This window comes from Leopardus geoffroyi, chromosome A1, assembly GCF_018350155.1.
Source record: "Leopardus geoffroyi isolate Oge1 chromosome A1, O.geoffroyi_Oge1_pat1.0, whole genome shotgun sequence".
Lineage (NCBI taxonomy): Eukaryota > Metazoa > Chordata > Mammalia > Carnivora > Felidae > Leopardus > Leopardus geoffroyi.
In genome coordinates this window covers 37,115,338-37,135,512 of record NC_059326.1, presented here as the reverse complement: position 1 = coordinate 37,135,512, position 20,175 = coordinate 37,115,338, and the positions used below count along the sequence as shown (strand labels likewise).

The following is a 20,175-nucleotide window of genomic DNA, read 5'->3' as shown; positions in this document are numbered from 1 at the left end:
AGCCTTCCTTCCACTAAACTAAGGATTTTAACTGTAGAATTAGGTCTTACTTTTTTTGTATTATGGTAATATTCTTTAAAAGTGTAATAGGGAATGACTATAATTTTGATATTAATTATATATAATAAAAGTATCTTTATAAGAGCTCTACAGAAAAGAATCTAGGTACTTCATGCAAAATTAATTGTACTTTTCGAAAAAAAATTTTAAGTTTTTCAAAATGAAACATTAGAAACATTATATTAGAAACATATAGCAACAATAAAATGTAGTGTGAGATTATATGAAAAGACATTTGAAACAATGTACGTTAAGGGGAAGGGACTAGACATTGCATCCAGGGTAGCCCAGGGAGTCACTAGTCAGAAGCAAGCACAACAGTTTCTGAAAGGAAATCTAGGAGATTGGCCCCCACAGGGTCAGGAAGCCAAGGAGAAGCAAACACATATTCTGTAGATGTTGGCAGTGAAAACACCACCCCCTTCTATGGGTGAATTTACCCCCCTACAGCATCTGGGGCATACAAATTTATTGGCTCTCTTCATTCTTACAGTCTCTCCTCCAAGTACACTCAGAGCCTGTCAACTGAAAGACAAGCAGACTGGCTTCAGCAGCACTAGCCTGGCTGTTGCAGGACTATCCTGGGGTACAAGAAGAGCTTTTCCCAGAACACCTGAGGTTGCTGCTCAAAGCAATGTCTCAGAAACCATCCAAGAGCCCCTCTACCCCTCTGACAGATGTCACGCTGAAACCATTCATGGTAACTGTGCAGACTGAGCACAGCAATGGCCAGCCCCATGTCGACCACCAAGATCACCCTGTTAGTGTTGGGGCCTGCCAACTCATCAACTTGCTGTATGTATTCTTCCTGCTTCTCTCAGCAGAACAAGAGCCAGGCAAGCTGCCTGAAGAAGCAGGTGGAGAACTATGAGCTGAAGACCCTGTGACAGAGGGTCAGCCAGTCCAACAGCCAGGTGCACAAGCTTCAGGAGAAGCCGCAGTTTCTTAAGCGAGTACCCTACCTAAGCAGCCTACTGCTGCAGCTGGGAGCCCCCCAAGATCAACCTAGTGGTGGAGCCACTGTCCTGGGTGCTGGGTATCTGGCTGTCAGATCCACCAGGACTTACCTGATGCTACAACCCTTCTAGTAACTAGAAGAGGTGAACATCTTGCATATGGGCAAGCCCTTGTAGAACTTCTGGTTTAACATTTTCCACCCTGACACATAAACCATGCATAAAGAATGTGGCTTCATCCACCAGAAGCCCAAAACCAACAAGGTGGCCTTAGCACCCAGAACTCAGGTATTGTGGAGGTGGAGGGCAATGTGAACCAGTGGGAACTGTGCATGATGTCCCATTCCAGCACCAGTCCATCCTTGCCAATGAGCCCCCCCCCCATGGGGCAGATTACCTGAAAATTCAGGTTGTACTCTGAAGGTAAATTGAACAGGCAACCACTACCCAGCCCATGACTCAGCATCTTCATATTACCTACAAGAAGGTTCCCTCCTTATGCAAAGTAAGACTTTGACCTGGGTGGGGCCTGGCCACCTATGTGTCATGACACTTCAGCTTCTCAGTAGACGCTCCACAGCAGGTGTGGGTGTGACCACAGTTCTCTGTGGGTTCAATAGTGTTGCCACTTGTACCTTTAATGCCATAGAAAAAAACAAAGGCCTAAAAAAAATTAAAAAAGAAAAAAAGGAAGAAGGGACTCCACACAGATAAACGATTTAAATGATTTTTATTAGCAAAATGAAATTTACAATGGATAAAACTAATTACTTACATGCTTATTGCTACAAATATTATTTGAGGTTTCTATGATTTAATACTGTTATACAGGTGAAGCAAGAATTGAAGCAAGAATTTGGCTAATAGCCATGTTCATTAGTATTTCTGAGTAATACAATCCTTGAAAAATTAAACCTTTTCACTTTCACATAATTGTTCTTAGAATTATTTTATGAATCAAAATATACACTAATTCAATACAGGATCATGATATTAAATTATATTTTATAGCAACTGTAAGAGCAGAATAACACTAACATACCTTGAACTAGTTACACTGTCATCAAGACATAATGTAAATCATCTTCAAAAATGCAGTCTGTTTAATGTCAAGATAACATAAAAATGAAGTGATTATTAATCTAAAATAGACATTCAGACATGAATGTCTAAAAGTATCTGGTGAGGACTAAAATATCTGATGGAATGATTGCTAGGAAATATATTTTGACCTTCTTATTATTATGTTATCTGATCATTTCAGCCTACCTGCTAGAACATGCTCCATTAGCTAATTAGACTAGCTGAAATAAAAGACTAACTATGATCTTGATTAAAACATTCAAAAAGGTTTTTAATATAAAAAATACAAAATTAAAAATTTAGCCATGTTCAGCCAGCTGAAAATAACTGAGTGTCAACTGGCCAAAACCTATTGCCAAGTATACATTTTTGCAGTTTTTAGAGTATTAATAGTAGGTTTTAGTGTGTTATTAACTTCCAAGCTCAACAATAAGCACTCATCAGTATTCTCCTAACCTTTTCGAAATGAACTGCGTAGGACTTACTGTGAACTTCAGTGTTAATGTGACCATCTAGTAACAGTGGCCAAATTTTAACAACATGGTCTCTCCCTTATACAGTATATCATTGACAATAATGCTTTAAGTTTTTAGAACATTTTTAGATCCTTTATTTTCTTTTTCCAATAAATGAATTTGTGAAATAGGGAGATCAGATATTTTTATCCTAACTAAAGGAAGAAAATAATTTATAAGAAAGTTAACTGACTTACTAAAATGTATACAAATATACAGAACAAAAAAATAGAACCTAGGCTCCTGGACATCCTATGTTTTTTGCAATGATCAACAAAACCTGAATGTCTCCAAAACATTTTATCATCATTGTTATCTCCAGAAACTGATCCATTGATAGGCTCAAGACAACCCACACTTCTATTTCTGTTACCACAGCAATTTCCTAATTAATATTAGGTAGCTCATCTTTCCATTCTTTCTTTTTTTCAACAGAAACCACTCAGACTGTATCATCTCCCTATTACTTCCCCAAAGGAGGAAAAGAATGATCATCAATGGCAAGAGGCAATTGTGGAAGCAACTTGAAGCCAGCTTCATGCTCAGGAGAGAACACCATGCCTCCTCATCATAGTCCTTTCTTTCAAAAAGGTATCTTTCAAAGATATCCGAACAGCATGGCCCTGACCTCTTTTCTAACAGCCCATCCATAGCATTTCAGCAATATCACTTTTCCCACAAGGGATGCTAGCTAGATCCTTCTGTTACTCTGGAATGGAGGTCACAGCAACTCTTATATATTCATCTAGAGCCTAGGAAATCCTAGATTGCTCAGAAAAGGTTGTATTATCTCACATAAGTAAGATGACAGCTGAAAATATTGATTAGAGATTTAGGGCCAAATAATGTTTGATTGCCTCCTTACTTTCTCTGTTAATAAATTTGTCTTAAAGAATATCACTATGGCAAATGTTAAAAAACAGGTTGTTCATAGGCCCAACCAAAAAGGATACAGTGACACAGGCCTACCCCAAGAAATAGGAAAAAGCTCAAATAAACAATTTGATCTTATACCTAAGGAACTACAAAAAGAAGAACAAACAAAACCTAAGGTGAGTAGAAGGAAGGAGATAATAAATATCAGAGCACAAATACATGACATGGAGCTTTAAAAAAAATAGAAAAAAACAATGAAACCAAAGCTTGTTCTTTTTCTTTTTCTAATTTTAGAGAGAAAGTAAGCATGAGCAGGAGAAAGGGGCAGAGAGAGAGGGAGGGAGGGAGGGAGGGAGGGAGAGAGAGAGAGAGAGAGAATATCTCAAGCAGGCTCCATGCTCATCATGAAGCTTGACACAGGGCTGAATCCCATAACCCTAGGATCATGACTTGAGCTGAAATCAAGAGTTGGATGCTCGACCAACTGAGCCACCCAGGTGCCCCAAGAGCTTGTTCTTTGAAAATATAAAATTGATAAATCCTTAGCCAGACTCATCAAGGAAAAAAAGAAAGAAAGAAAGAAAGAAAGAAAGAAAGAACTAAAATAAATAAAATCATAAATGAAAGAGAAGTAACAACTGGCACCACAGAAATACAAAGAATTATAAGAGAATACTACAAAAAAAGTTATATGTCAACAAATTAGACAATATAGAAAAAATAGATAAATTCCTAGAAACAGATAACTCCTAAAACTAAACTAGGAAGAAATAGAAAATCTGAACAGACTGAATACTAAGAATGAAACTAAATCAGTAATCAAAACTACCAAAAATATAAGTCCAGGATCAGACAAATTTACAGGTGAATTCTATCAAACATGTAAAGATAAACTAATACCTATTCTACTCAAAGTATTCAAAAAAAAAAAAAAAAACAGAAGAGAAAGGAAAACTGCCAAATACATTCTTTAAGGCCAGCCTTACCCCAATACCCAAACCAGACAAAGACACCACAGAAAAAAAGAAAATTACTGGTCAATATCCTTGATGAATATAGATACAAAAATACTAAACAAAATATTAGCAACTCACATTCAATAATACATTAAGGGGATCATTTATCATGATCAAGTAAGATTTATTCTAGGGATGCAAAGATGGTTCAACATTTGCAAATCATCAATATGATACATCACAACAACAAAACAAAGGATAAAAATCATATGATCATCTCAATGAATGCAGAAAAAGCATTTAAGAAGATTCAACATCCATTCACATAAAAACTCTCAACAAAGTGGATTTAGAGGGAACATACCTCAACATAATAAAGGCCACTTCTGGGGGAGCCTGGGTGGCTCAGTTGGTTGAGCGTCTGACTTCGGCTCAGGTCATGATCTCACAGCTTGTGAGTTCGAGCCCCACGTTGGGCTCTGTGCTGACAGCTCAGAGCCTGGAGCCTGCTTCTGCTTCTGTGTCTCCCTCTCTCTCTGCCCCTAACCCACTCACATTCTGTCTCTGTCTCTCTCAAAAATAAATAAACATTAAAAAAAATTTTATAAATAAATAAAGGCCACTTCTGAAACATCCAAAGCTGACATCATATTCAATGTTGAAAAACCGAAAACTTTCCCTCCTAGATCAGGAACAAGACAAGAATGTCCATTCTTGGGAAAAGATATTTGCAAATGACATATCAGACAAAGGGCTAGTATCCAAAATTTATAAAGAGCTCACCAAACTCCATACCCGAAAAACAAATAACCCAGTGAAGAAATGGGCAGAAAACATGAATAGACACTTCTCTAAAGAAGACATCCGGATGGCCAACAGGCACATGAAAAGATGCTCAACATCGCTCCTCACCAGGGAAATACAAATCAAAACCACACTCAGATATCACCTCATGCCAGTCAGAGTGGCCAAAATGAACAAATCAGGAGACTATAGATGCTGGCGAGGATGTGGAGAAACGGGAACCCTCTTGCACTGTTGGTGGGAATGCAAGTTGGTGCAGCCACTCTGAAAAACAGTGTGGAGATTCCTCAGAAAATTAAAAATAGACCTACCCTATGACCCAGCAATGGAACTGCTAGGAGTTTACCCAAGGGATACAGGAGTACTGATGCATAGGGGCACTTGTACCCCAATGTTTATAGCAGCACTCTCAACAATAGCCAAATTATGGAAAGAGCCTAAATGTCCATCAACGGATGAATGGATAAAGAAATTGTGGTTTATATACACAATGGAGTACTACGTTGCAATGAGAAGGAATGAAATATGGCCCTTTGTAGCAATGTGGATAGAACTGGAGAGTGTTATGCTAAGTGAAATAAGCCATACAGAGAAAGACAGATACCATATGTTTTCACTCTTATGTGGATCCTGAGAAACTTAACAGAAGACCACGGGGGAGGGGAGGGGAAGGAAAAAAAAAGAGGTTAGAGTGGGAGAGAGCCAAAGCATAAGAGACTGTTAAAAACTGAGAACAAACTGAGGGTTGATGGGGGGGTGGGAGGGAGGTGAGGGTGGGTGATGGGTATTGAGGAGGGCACCTTTTGGGAAGAACACTGGGTGTTGTATGGAAACCAATTTGACAATAAACTTCATATATTGAAAAAAAAAAAAAAAAAGAAATAATGCCCATTCCTGTCACTTGTATTCAACATAGTACTGGATGTCCCTGCCATAGGAATCAGGCAAGAATAATAAAGAAAAGGCATCCATATTGGTAAGGAAAACAATGAACTACCACTATTTTCAGATGACATGATAGTGTACATAGAAAACCTTGAAGACTCCACCAAAAACTATTAGAATAAATGAATTCAGTTAAATTGTAGTATATAAAATTAATACAATAGTAGCATTTCTATACACTAATAACAAAGTAGCAGAAAGAGAAATTAAAACGATTCCATTTACTATTGTACCAGGAAGAATAAAATACCTTGGAATAAGCTTACTCAAAGAGATGAAAGACCTACACTATGCAAACTAGAAAACACTGGTGAAAGAAAGTGAAGATGGCACAAATGGAAAGAAATTCCATGTTCGTGGATTGGAAGAATTAATATTGTTAAAATGTCCATACTACCCAAAGCAATGTACAGATTTAATGCAATCTCTATAAAAAGACCAATAGTATTTTTTAGAGCTAGAACAAATACTACAACGGAACAATGAAAGACTCCAGACAGCCAAAGCAATTTTGAGAAAGAGAAAGAAAGATGGAGATATCACAATGCCAGATTTCAAGATATATTACAATGTTGTTGTAATCAACAAAGTGTGGTACATAAATCAGTGAAACAGAAAAGAGAGCCCAGAAATAAACCCACACTTACAGGGTCAATTAATCTATGATAATGGAGGCAAGAATATACAATGAGGATAAGACAGTCTCTTCAACAAATGGTCCTGGGAAAACTGAACTGCTATGTTCAAAAGAATGAAACTGGTCCACTTTCTTGTACCATATACAAAGCTAAAATCAAAATGGGTTAAAGACCCAAATGTAAGACCTGAAACCATAAAAATCCGAGAAGAGAATACAGGCAGTAATTTCCTTGATATCAGCCACTGAAACATTTTTAAAATATGTCTCCCAGGGGCGCCTGGGTGGCGCAGTCGGTTAAGCGTCCGACTTCAACCAGGTCACTATCTCGCGGTCCGTGAGTTCGAGCCCCGCGTCGGGCTCTGGGCTGATGGCTCAGAGCCTGGAGCCTGTTTCCGATTCTGTGTCTCCCTCTCTCTCTGCCCCTCCCCCGTTCATGCTCTGTCTCTCTCTGTCCCCCCCCCCAAAAATAAAATAAACGTTGAAAAAAAAATATTTTAAAAAATAAAATATGTCTCCTGGGTAAGGAAAATAAAAGCAAAAGGAAACTATTGGGACTACATCACAATAAAAAAACAAAACAAAACAAAACAACAAAAATCTTTTGCACAAGGGAAACTGTCAACAAAACTAAAGGCAACCTACTGCATGGGAGAAGATATTTGCAAATGATATATCTGACAAGGGGTTAATATCCAAAATATATAAAGAAGTTACAACTCAACACCAAAAAATAAACAATCTGATTTTAAAAATGGACAAAGAACCTCAATAGACATTTTTCTAAAGATGTATAAATGGCCAACAGACACATGCAAAGATGCCCAACATTATTAATCATCAGGAAAATGCAAATCAAAGCCATGATGAGATATCACCTCACACTTGCTAGAATGGCTAAAATCAAAAAGAGAGGAAATAAGAGTTCGTGAGAATGTGGAGTAAAAGGACCCCACACACACTGTTGGTGGGAATTTAAATCGGTACAGGTACTGTGGAAAATAGTATAGAGGTTCCCTAAAAAAAGTAAAAATACAAATACCATATGATCCATCAATTCTACGACTGGATATTTGCTGAAAGAAAACAGAAACACTAATTTGAAAAGATATATGCATAGTTAGGTACATAATTATTTTTTGCATATTTATTGAATAATCATTTACAATAGCCAAGATATGGAAGCAACCTAAGTGTCCACTGATAGACAAATAGATAAGGAAGATGTGATACACACACACACACACACACACATACACACACACACACACACACACACACACACACACACACACACCAGAATATTATGCAGCCATAAAAAAGGATGAGATTGTGCCATTTGAGACAACATGGATGGACCTAGAGAGTATTATGCTACGTGAAATAATTCAGACTGAGAAAGAAAAATACCATATGATTTCAATCATATATGGGATCTAAAACAAAACAAATGGATAAACAAACAAAATCAGAACCAAACCTGTAAATACAGAGAACAAACTGGTTGTTGTCAGGGGGGATTGGGGTGGGGGGTGTTCAAAATGGGTGACGGGAAGTAGGAGATACAGGCCTCCAGTTATGGAATGAATAAGTCATGAGAATAAAAAGGTACAGCATGGGGAATATAGTCAATGATATTATAATAGTGTGATATAGTGATCGATGGTAGGTACACTTGTCGCAAGCAAAAAGTAAAAAATAAAGGATACAGAATAATTTCAGGGAACCCATTATTAGGAAGAATATCCAGGATCCGGTAAGTAGTAAAACATCAATCTGTCACTCCCTTTGTCTTTCTTTATCCTGCTGGAACCTCACATTCTCTTTTGCTCTTTCTCTAAGTATATGTACTTCATTGTTTTCTGAAGATCCACTTCTCCACTCACCTTACTGCACATGGCTAATTATGACTTTCATAAAATGGTAACATGAATTCTTGGTCTGTAATTGTATCTGGCTTAGATTTTCCAGGTAAGTCACCCAGTTTTCATGTCTCAGTTTCACTTACTAATAGAAAATCTGATTAATACAACTTGTGTTGAGCTTGCCTCACAGCCCCACTTCCTTCAGCCATATCCGGAGTTGTGTGCCTATGTGATATATCAGACTTACTCTTCTGGGCTTAAGAAGAGCTGGTTGCCTCTTATGAGAACTTAACCCAGTATCTCGAGTATATTAGATTTTGAAATAAGCAAAGATGTGTAAAGGGCTAGAATACTGTTACTAAGGGTCTAGAAAAAAATAAGTCCAATAAAATATTTTCAGGTATAAATTGGTACTATTTCCTTGAAGAAAAAGCACATCATTAGCATTAAAAATAATCACATATATTGACTCAGTAATTCACTTCTAATAATTTTCATTAAGGAAAAAGGCAGAGGTGAGCAGCAATATTTATATATGATGCTAATATTATAAATACTGAATGATATTTATAATAATTAAAAGCTGGAAAGAACCTAAAAATTCAAGGACAGAGAAACTGTTAAAAATATTCCAATACATGGAATACTATGCGACTAAAACAATAATATAAAGGAGTATTTCATGATAGATGAAATGCTAAAAATATATTTAAGATAAATAGAGGACAAATTTGTACATATGCTGGAGTAAATAAATGAATAAATGTATTCTCAGAAGAATGCCAGATACAGAGTAAGCACCTAATAAGTATTAGATCGTATCCCAGTTGGGTTTGAAAATGTATGTGAATGAAGAGATGTGCACGCATGGATATATATGTAGAGTTAGGGAAATTTTGTATACCTCCAAAATCACCAATACCTTCAATTAGCCAATGCAATATGAAAAATCCTCAATTCCGATGTAGCTCTGCCTTGCTTGGTTTACTAATCCTCTCAACCCTTTTGCCCAGACTTTTCCTTAGCTTAACCAGGTTGGTAGTACAAGAAGACTGACAGTGATATTATAAACTCTGAGAAATGCAATTCCAAAAATTGTAATGAAGACGTGGAAAGTAAAAGAAACAAATCTGGTAACTGGAATACAGAATTTCTCGAAGTAATTCTTAAGTATACTTAACAGAATATCATTAACGACAATGGAAAGGGAATAATATCTCCAGTGAATTTAAAGAATGTAGGATAGATTATTTGGCACACATATGAATCTTCAAATTACTTTTCTTATTTTATCATAAAATTTCATGAAGTTTTTCTATCCTGAGTTTTAATATATGTGTGACTGTTTTAATATTAAGAACAGAGTGCTTCCTTTTTCAAAAAAAAATTGTATGTAATATTAACATTTAGGAAAGATGAGCAGTGCTATGTTTGTGCTTTAGGCTTACATAATGCCTGGGACACCATCATGTGTCTTCAATGGTAATAGTGCATTCCCTTGAAAAGCACAGAATTCCATGATGTCATATTCTATAAAAGATGTTAAAACCAAGCTTGTCCCAGACTTTCACAGTGCAAAGTGTAATTCTACTGGCAGTTACAGGGTAAGTTGACATCACAAAACTATATACGTCGCCAAGTTTATTACATGAAAGAAAGAAATACAAACTTACTCTATGTCATTTAGGAATAGGCAATACAAAGGGGGCCTAGGTGGCTCAGTCGACTTTGGCCTAGGTCATGATCTTGCCGTTCCTGAGTTTGACCCCTGCGTCAGGCTCTGTGCTGACAGCTCAGAGCCTGAAGCCTGTTTCAGATTCTCTGTCTCCCTCTGTCTCTCTCTCTGCCCCTCCCCCGCTCATGCTCTGTCTCTCTTTCTCTCTCAAAAATAAATAAATGTTAAAAAGTTTTTTTTTTAAAGAATAGGGAAAACAAGAAAAAGCTAAATGTCATTAATGAAATTTCGACTTGAAGATTCCACAGCATGTAAATATGAGATGAAGCAAATTATGAGCTCAAGAATGGGGAAGTACAATATAAAAAACTTCCAGTAAACACTAATGTCACCTAAAATAAAAAATACAGAGAGATCTTCAGCCATATTTTAAAACTTGATTTAAATTTTCAGATTTATTCTTTGTGTAATGTGTGTGTGTGTGTGTGTGTGTGTGTGTGTGTGTGTGAACATAGTCCTCACTTTTTGTGGTAGTGCAAGACCATAAAAAAGATCATGCATGCTGAAACCATGCAAAGTGATCTTTATAATCAGTGGCCAAAGTTGCAATTGTTCTGCGATATCTAACTTACTCTGGACAACCTTTTCGAATATATTTGTCCAGCAAGCAGCTTTCGAAGATAGACACAATCTACTGGAAGAGATTTATTTACTATCCAATATAATAGAAATAAGTTCTCCCACTGGAGCAGTTGTACTTACATGGTGTCATATGGAAGGCCCCTCTCTCAGATCATGCTTCCTAAACTCAAGATTCTGTAAAACACTCCACTGCGCGCACAGGCATCACTTGGGCCTCATCTCGTTGCCCTGTGGAAACCGGGGCTTAGAAGTGACACCATAGTGTTATCTGGCCGCTACTATTGTTGTAAGTGATACATTGTCTTTGTCACCTACCCAGGAGTCTCCTGTCTTCTGCTGGTATTTATTAAATCGTGGCAAGCTAAATTTTCAATGCAGGTCATGAACAGGTCGACAATTCTATCACTTTCATTATTCAAAATTATTAAAATTTAGAAAGCAGTTACTAAGAAAGAGCTTTATATATAAAAAAGGAGGAGAAATTTTTCATATTATTTTCAGATAACAGAATCACCCAATTGTAGCAGCAACAAATATTGTGATTTTAATTATAATTCAAAATATTATTATTTTAACTAGTAATTAAAAAAAAACAGAATAGCCTTTTCCCCTCCCCAAATCAGTTGAAAATGAACAGTAATCAGAATCAGACCCAGCCAGATACTAAAACTTAATAAAAGCTAAAATAAAATAAACTCACTGTGCTACATAGACCACTTTGCATTTGAATTGGAAGGCATTCCTAAACTTATTATTATAATTTCAAATTCTTACATAAATCGGGACTTTTAAAAAATGTTAATTTATTTTTGTATTCTTATTTGTAGTTAATGATATTGATACTAGTTTATTTTAAGATATCTTAAAATCACAAAATGCACAAAAATAGAATTAGAAATCAAGCATGATTCTACCATGCAATGCAAAGAAATATTTATCTTTTTTTTACTCATTACAAAATCAATACAGTTGGACTATAGAAAAATGTCAAAAGACAAACTTAACCAATAAACAAAATAAACAAAATCCCTCACAAACATTTCTTAGAGATAACTATTATTAACACTCTCATAAACTTCCACACATTTTTCTATGCATATATAGTAATGGCAATATTCTGCTTAGTAACTTGAAGTTTTCACTTAAACACACATCATGAACATCTATCAATGCTAATGGATATTTATCTATAATATCATTTTTAACAGGATGAAAGGTGTTGCATTTTATTAATGTACTATAATTTATTTAACACCTACTTATATATATTAATGGGTTTTCCCCCCTCAATATCTTAATACAATAAATAAAGCTACAGTAACTCTTTTCAGAACCAGCAGGTATACCGCCTGAGTTTTATCATCTAGACTCCTGACTTTAAAACTTGTTTCAAGGACTAATCATTTTGTTTCTGCAATACATTTTGCTTGTTTTACATCCAGCTGATGGATCCTGTTCGGGGTCTTAAATGCACCTGAGCAGCCACTGCCCCCTCAAAATTCACCCTGCAACAAAAAAGGAAGCGAGACTGACTCCGGTCCAACGACAGACTACATTCTCCAAAGAAACCCCTGATCAATAACATCTTAACAATGGTGGGAATCTGGATGGCATGGATGAATGTCCTGTGGCCTGATTTCATCTGCTCTTGGCCGAAAGAGGGGCTAAGAATGAGAAAAGTGGCCTCTGACATCTGAGAACTGCTCTGTACTGCCAACTAGGCCTTGGTTTTCTCCTGTTGAACATAAACAATTCTATAGAACATCATCAACATCATAAAAGGCCACATATGACTATATGACCATGATGGTTCGAGACCAAAACAAGGCCACTAATCATGCCTAAATATAATCATGCCTAAATATAGATGAAAACCTGAACACTGTCCAAATGACAAAAATGACCCAAACAGCCCCCTATCCTGCCAAATGAGTGACTCCTTTAACAATTCTAGCCCTGGCCTCATTCCAGCTTTCCCTCCATCTAGATAAGATTTGCATAACCCATCATGGCACTACCCTACTTCCTGACTACATCCAATCTGGAGCCAAGCTCTGCTTCCTTAAATCTTCTTGAAAACCACCAATATCAGGACAGTCAGCCCAAACCCTGTAAATCTTTTTAATAGTTTCCCACTGAGATGCCTCATTGTTCCCCACGATGTGGGCTCTTCCTCCTTACAATGAATCATAAACCCAAATTATTCAACCACAGGCATGGCTGGAGAGCAATGACACTTTTAAAACACTTAGAAGAATTTCTGGCACAAGGTAAGTGCTTAAAAAATGTGAGCTGTTATCATTATTGGAAGCAGCTTATTGTAAGGAAACATCAACAGATTTAGAAATCAGACCTCACACTTCACTATCTTGGCCAAATCCCAGATTTCTCTAAACCTATTTCTTCACCTGTAATGTGAATTATAGTAACATTTTCCTGCAGAAGGTTGACTATTATTAGATGAAGACCTCAAATAATATTAATTTCCTTCCTATATCTTCCCATTTATTCTACAAAATTCATACTCTATTTCTAAGACAATAAGTGAATTCTCAATGGGACAATCCAATCATTTTTAGTTCTCTCTTAGATACCCACAATAAGCAGAAACAAAGGCATAAATAAACCTTTTAAATGCGGGGATCACTTATGCCCAACCAGTTTTTTTTTTAATATTTTTCTTCAAACAGGCTGTGCAAACGCGGTAACAGAGGATAAAGGAATGAAAGAGTGAAGGTATAGCTTTGCTCCTTGGCCAAGACAGAAGAGACCAAGACGAAATGGAAACATTACTTACAGAATAGATGGCAATTTATATACAGCCATTCCTACACATATTTAAAACATGGTTTAAGCTTAAAAAGTCAACTTATACATAAGTTTAATAACAACTTATTGTGTAAAAAAAGCTACACATGAAGATAAACACTCTTTATTAAGCCAATGCACTAACCAAGGACATTCGGCATGAAAAGATAGTAGTATAACCTTTTCCCTGCCTTTTAAGCAGAGGTCTACTATAAGAAAAAACAGAAAAGAAAAGAAAAGAAAAGAAAAGAAAAGAAAAGAAAAGAAAAGAAAAGAGGCTTTTTTTTTCTCTACCAAGAATTGAATAGGAGAGTAAGAGGGGATGGAAAAAGACAAGGACAATAGGCCAAATTTAAATCAAATATAAAAATAGAAATGTACATACTGAAAACTAAAATCAGTGACTGTATTCCATGAACAATTTAATTTTCCTGCTTTGGATATATTTAGGCTAATTGAAGCATGTTGCTCTAAGAGACGGATGGTCTTCTCTAATGGGAAGAAACACTAAGATTAAAGGGTTAACATGTAAAAAAAATAAGAGGGAAGAAAATTTTGTCCAGTGGAAATCAACTTTCAGTACATTAGAAAACATTTAGTCAGTTCGCTTAATTTTGACTTTTGTTTTTCCTTTTGGTACTTAGAAGAATACTTTTGGAACTTTAACCTCATAATTTAAATTATGTAAGTTTCTGATGAAAGCAAGAGAGTAAAATATCAATTTATGGATTTACTAACATTATGGATTTACTAACATGATGGATTAATCAGGAAATCACTTTGGAAATAGTAAATAGTATATAAATAAATATAACTCAGGAGCAATTTTATTGGAATTTATTGATGTAATTTCACTCATCTGCATTTCTGATTTCTGGAAAACATTTTGGTACTTATATTTTAATATACTTAAATATATATTTCATTTGTATGCAAATACAATTGTACATTCCAACATTAAGCATCTCATACAACATATTCAGATCAATTTAAATTTCATCATTTATTCACATAATTTTTAAGTGTAGATTTTGTGTTTTCTCTTATATATGCCCATAATTGTTAAATTATTCTCTTTCTTAAAAGTGATTATTGAATTTACAGCTGCTTACTGCTCTAATTTACTGATTTTCCTACACATAATGAAAAGAATACAAATATCCTACTAGATTTACTACATGTAGATGGATTTGAATCGAAAAGAATTGGTAAAACTTAGGTATTCGTTGTAACTCTAATTGTAGTTTGGGAGGGCTGTAAATAGTTAAATCTTTAGAAAGCTCACTAAGGAGTGAGTACATGGGAAAAGGATAATTAAGCTTTAATGTGTGTGTTAATGAATCTCAGTAGCCAGACCAGGTGTGCAAAAAGTCAAGTTTTGGATTTCGTGTAATGACATTATTTCTGACTCTGACTCCATTCCTTCAACCTAATGGAAAATAAAAATAACTTCAGTTTTTCTGTGTTTCTCCTTCTTTCTCCTGGAATTGATCAGGAAATTGATTAGGAATTTAGGGCTGACCTGCAGCTCGACTAGACCTGACAGGCTTCTTCCTGACTCTATGCCCCTTTCTCTCCTTTTTACTAGAGCGTTTACTTTAGAAAATTTATAATTTAAACTTTTTTCTCTGCCCCTTGGAGATGTAAACCTTTTAAAAAGCTTCCTGCCAGTTTTACACTCCAGGAACGTCCTCTCAAGGACCTGAGCGCCATCCTTTCATCTTTTTTAAGTCGAGGATGATAACACCCCTATCTGCCACTCTGTGACAGAGTTAAGGGCTTACCTTCAGTGAGAGCCAATTAGCAAGCACAGATGATCTAATCGTAGAGAAAAGCATCTACAAACTTGGAATAACTCAGCGTGCTCAACACATCCCACTGATCACCTCCCCACTAGTGTTCTCCAGTATGTTTCCACTAGCTCATCCCAGCACTTAAAAACCTCCCCACTCTATTCTTATAGACAATCAGACACCAAAACTTTCCATTCATTCTTGAAAATTGTCTCATTACATTTGCTCATGAGCTCAACTACACATGGCTAAATCATTTTAATATTCTTCTCACTGGAATGCCCCTGGATCAGTTCTGCATTCAACAGAAACCAATCTGGTCAACCTACACAAAAGTGGCATTTGTTAAAAGGGTCAATGAAAATATCACTGGGAGAGCCTCAAACGGTGGTTGGGGTTAAATAGCCAAAAGGTACACCATAATGTTGCAAGAATTACCAATATTCTTGCCTCTATTAGGCACAGACACTACTACCCCCTTGCTTTGCCAACTGCACTGACCTGCCATATTGTTACCTTGGCTTTCTCTGGAAGTAGGAAGTAGCTCCTTCTGCTGCTGCTGCTGCTGCTAATACTACTGACTGCCACCCCTGTCAGACTGAATCCAGTGTGGACCTGAATTCCTCAGGGTACCCTTATAGAATATATGCACACTCTTCGGCTGCAGACGACCCTCGGACAATGAGTATTTGGCATTCAATAGTGAGAAATGAGCTCTGCCATATAAGCTGGAAAATCCCAAAATTAGGAGAAGTGTTTTAGATGCTAAACTCTAAGTGACAGAAACACACATAAGCTCCCTTTCTTATCAATCTTACATAAAAATCTAATATTACTGACTCCATTATCTTGCTATGACCTTGCTTCCAAAAATCCACTGGTTGTAGCAATATGGATGAACCCAGAGGATATTATGCTATATGAAATCAGCTACACACAGAAGGACACATACTACATGACATCATTTATGTGAGGAATCTAAAATAGTCAAACCCATAAAGGCAAAGAGTAGGATAGCAGCTGCCAGAGGCAGGATAGGAAACGAGAAATGTTAGTCAAAGGACACAAAGTTTCAGTTATACAAGATGAGTAAATCCAAGAGATTTATTGTACAGCATAGAGCCTATAGATGACAATAATATATTTTATACTTAAAATTTTGCTAAGAGGGTAGACCGTTTTTATGACGTACAAAAAAGAAATAATAATAATAAATAAAGAGGATGAGAGGAAGTTTTTGAAGGTGATGGATATGTTTACAGCATAGATGTAGTGTCATGGGTATATACTTACCTGCAAAATCAAGTTCTCTACAAAAATATGTACAGCTTTTTATATGTCAACCTTACTTCAATTGAAGTATTTTTTTTAAAAAACCTGGTTCTCAGTAACCAGGTGAGACTAATATCCTAAATGGATCCCCTAAGATCCACACTGTAACCACTCAACCTCCCCTGCCCTATCACTCAGTGTATATCCTCACCTTCTATTGTTCCTAGGACACAAATTCTAAGCCAACCCTAGGCACCCTCTGCCTAGAATGCCCTTTCCTTAATTTATCTGTACAAATCAGGGGTGGTAAACACCTTTCACCTCTAATTGTATCTGTGATGAAACACGGGGGTCTTCCTGCAACACTATACTGAGAATGATTAATACTGCTTCCAAGTTCAGGAGGAAAATGACTGATAGCTAAAGGAGAAGGAAGTCACTCATTCATGCAAGCTCTCTGTCCTCCCTGGCCGAAATATCCTCAACTTTCAAAAGTCCGGACAAGTACAACCTCTTCTATTAAGCCCGGTTCATCTATTATAGCTCACTATGACCAATCTAATTTAAAACCTTAGCACTAATTTTTTTCACATTCATTTTGATACTTCTCTCTTTTCACAGTCTCATGAGCATATCATATCTGCATGTATCTTGCTCCCTAGATAGTAAGCTCCTGAAGGTTAGGATTTTTTCTTTCCTTCTTTTTTTGTACATCAGTACGTTAATCTATACTGGCTTCAGTAGATAGTCAAAAAGTTTGTTTGTTGAAGGAGAAAACGCCACCATAAACCTATCTCAGGTTTTGTCTTCTTCTTTAAGATGTTGGGATCTCATATTCTCCACAGTGACTCCTATGATATTTATGTTCCTGATGTACCCAAGGCTGGCTTCTCAAGTTTCTAACACATCCCTGGCCATGATGCCAGTAGATAAATTGGCTCAGTATCTCAAGTAAATTCCCTAAGGCTCCCTGAAGCCCAAGCAGCTGCTACAAATGTGTTGTACTTAATTCCCTCGGCAAGCTCATTATGCTCACCTCGGTCACCTGTTCTCACACTGCTTTGGCAAATGCACCTGTTGTGACAAATGTCCTCTCTCTTCAGTGAGACAGTGATTCAGCAAATATCTTAATCAGGCATTTCCTTTTCTAAAGCTTTGAATGCACTTGTTCTTTTCATTATTCCTGTGTGCTGAGGAAAATAATGTCTCAGATCCTAGAGAAGGGAAAATGCTTTATTAAAGAGTCTAGTGTGCAAAAACTACGGTAGCATTTTTTGAGTGTAAAGGTTTTGAATTTTGAGTATGCAAGTGTACTAGTGTGTGTATGTATATAACCATTTTCCATGAAACATTATTAATTTTGGAGAAAGTCAAAATTACCTTCATTACTAGCTTTCACTGGTAATAAGTAAACTGAAAAAAAAATCTGTATTCAAGTAGGAAGCTGTTCAACTGTCTTGCAATTTCTCCAAAGAGCAAATGTATCTTAAGCATCTTCTAACATCCTCATTCATTCCTTCACTAAATTTCAAGCTTACTGGATATTTTCAATATCACAAAACTTCCAGATGCCTAATCTAGTAATTATTCAAAATCTACCTTTCCAATATTATCACCACCCAGCCAAATGCACACCCTGAAACCCTGTCACAGTCCATCCTTCAGTAACTTCAACACTCCCAGCTCTTTACAGAATCCCCAAATTATTTCTTGTTTCTGCATTCTGCAATAAGTCCCTAAACTCGCTTTTTGGCAAATTTTCTGCTACATCATCATTAACCAGCTCATATACCCTCCTTTTCAGTTAAGCTTGCCTCAGATTCTCAAGGCCAATTAAAAGTGGTCCACTAACTTTCCACGGAACTGTTTTCTATTACAACTGACTAGTTTCTGAGAGTCTCCATGCCTGGAGATTGTGAGCTACAAGAAGGCAGATCCTACCCCATTCTTTATGTCCTTGATGCCTGGCATAATACATGATACATACGATGACTTAAATAAATATAGGAAGAATAACTGTATGTTCACAACCACTTTTGATAGGTTTTGTTTGTTTGTTCTAAAAACAAAAAACCTAGGATAGACATTTGCATTTTCAGCATTATGGGTTTTTTTTCAATAACACTACCATATAAAAAAATTCAGAATGCTGCATAAAATATAAAAAGCATCATTTAAACCCATTACTAGACTGACAAGAGCATTAGAAATCCATAAAAACAGTGAAGACAAAGGAGATAACTAGTGATTTTGTTTATGTCTGTAGGGAGTTTGTAGGGAGTTGTTTATGTCAGAGGTAAGGAGGGGTGAGCCTTGGGGTGTTAACTCCACCCAAGTCAGTGAGTCCCACAAGAGACTGTTATGTAATGCGGAAAACTTAAAGCAGTACACGTTCAGCGTGACAGTGAACTTGAAATAAACTTGGCAGGGAAGAACAGCAAGGGATCTTCCCCTTCTATCCTTCATGACTGAGTCTAGGAACAAGTATTTTCTCTTCCCATAATTTGACCCTCCTCAAATATATGCTCCCAAATCACAGTACTTGGATTGTTCAAAAATTCTCGAAGGGAAATCCTAATTATAAAGTAACTGTTGGTAAACAGCATTCATAGGTACCTGGCAGAAGCAACTGCAAATACTTTTTGGATTAACTGAGTTCTCAGGAAATCATCAGTAAGAAAGTTTCTAGGAACATAAATCATAACACAAAATCACAATCCACCAATAATGTGCCATAATCTCCAAAGAAACAACAGTAAGAAACAAACTATACAAAGTTTTTAGATATGAAATTATTTGCTATGGAATATATAATAAAAACATTAACAGGTTTTTAAAAACAAAGAAACTGAAAACTATGATCAAGAAAAAATTTTTAAGAACAAATATAACTTCGAATAATGAAATAATTTCAATAATTGAAATGTTATAATGAGTTAAAAAGCAGGTTAGACATAGCTAAAAAAAATACAGTTAGAGAAATTAAAGATTGACTTGTAAAAATCATTCATAATGCAGGGACACTTGGGTGGCTCAGTAGGTTGAGCTTATGATTCTTGATTTTGGCTCAGGTCATGATCCCAGGGTCATGAGATTGAGCCCCATGTCAGATTCTGCACTGAGCATGGAGGGTGCTTAAGATTCTCCCTCTCTCCCTCTTCCCCTCTCCCCCACTCATGCTCTTTCTCTAAAATAAGAAGATTGCTGTAAACAAAATATTAACCACATTGCAGCCATGAAATGCAGAGATAAAAATGTAAGGCTGTTTTATTTTTGTAATAGTTTCTT

At 36.3% G+C, this 20,175-nt stretch overlaps 2 pseudogenes; one reads left to right on the top strand and one right to left on the bottom strand.

Annotated features, from left to right (window-relative positions):
• Positions 1-456: 456 nt before the first annotated feature.
• Positions 457-1,533, top strand: LOC123608443 (annotated as a pseudogene).
• Positions 1,534-3,051: 1,518 nt separating this feature from the next.
• On the bottom strand, positions 3,052-3,247 carry LOC123582381 (annotated as a pseudogene).
• Between the last annotated feature and the right edge of the window lie 16,928 nt (positions 3,248-20,175).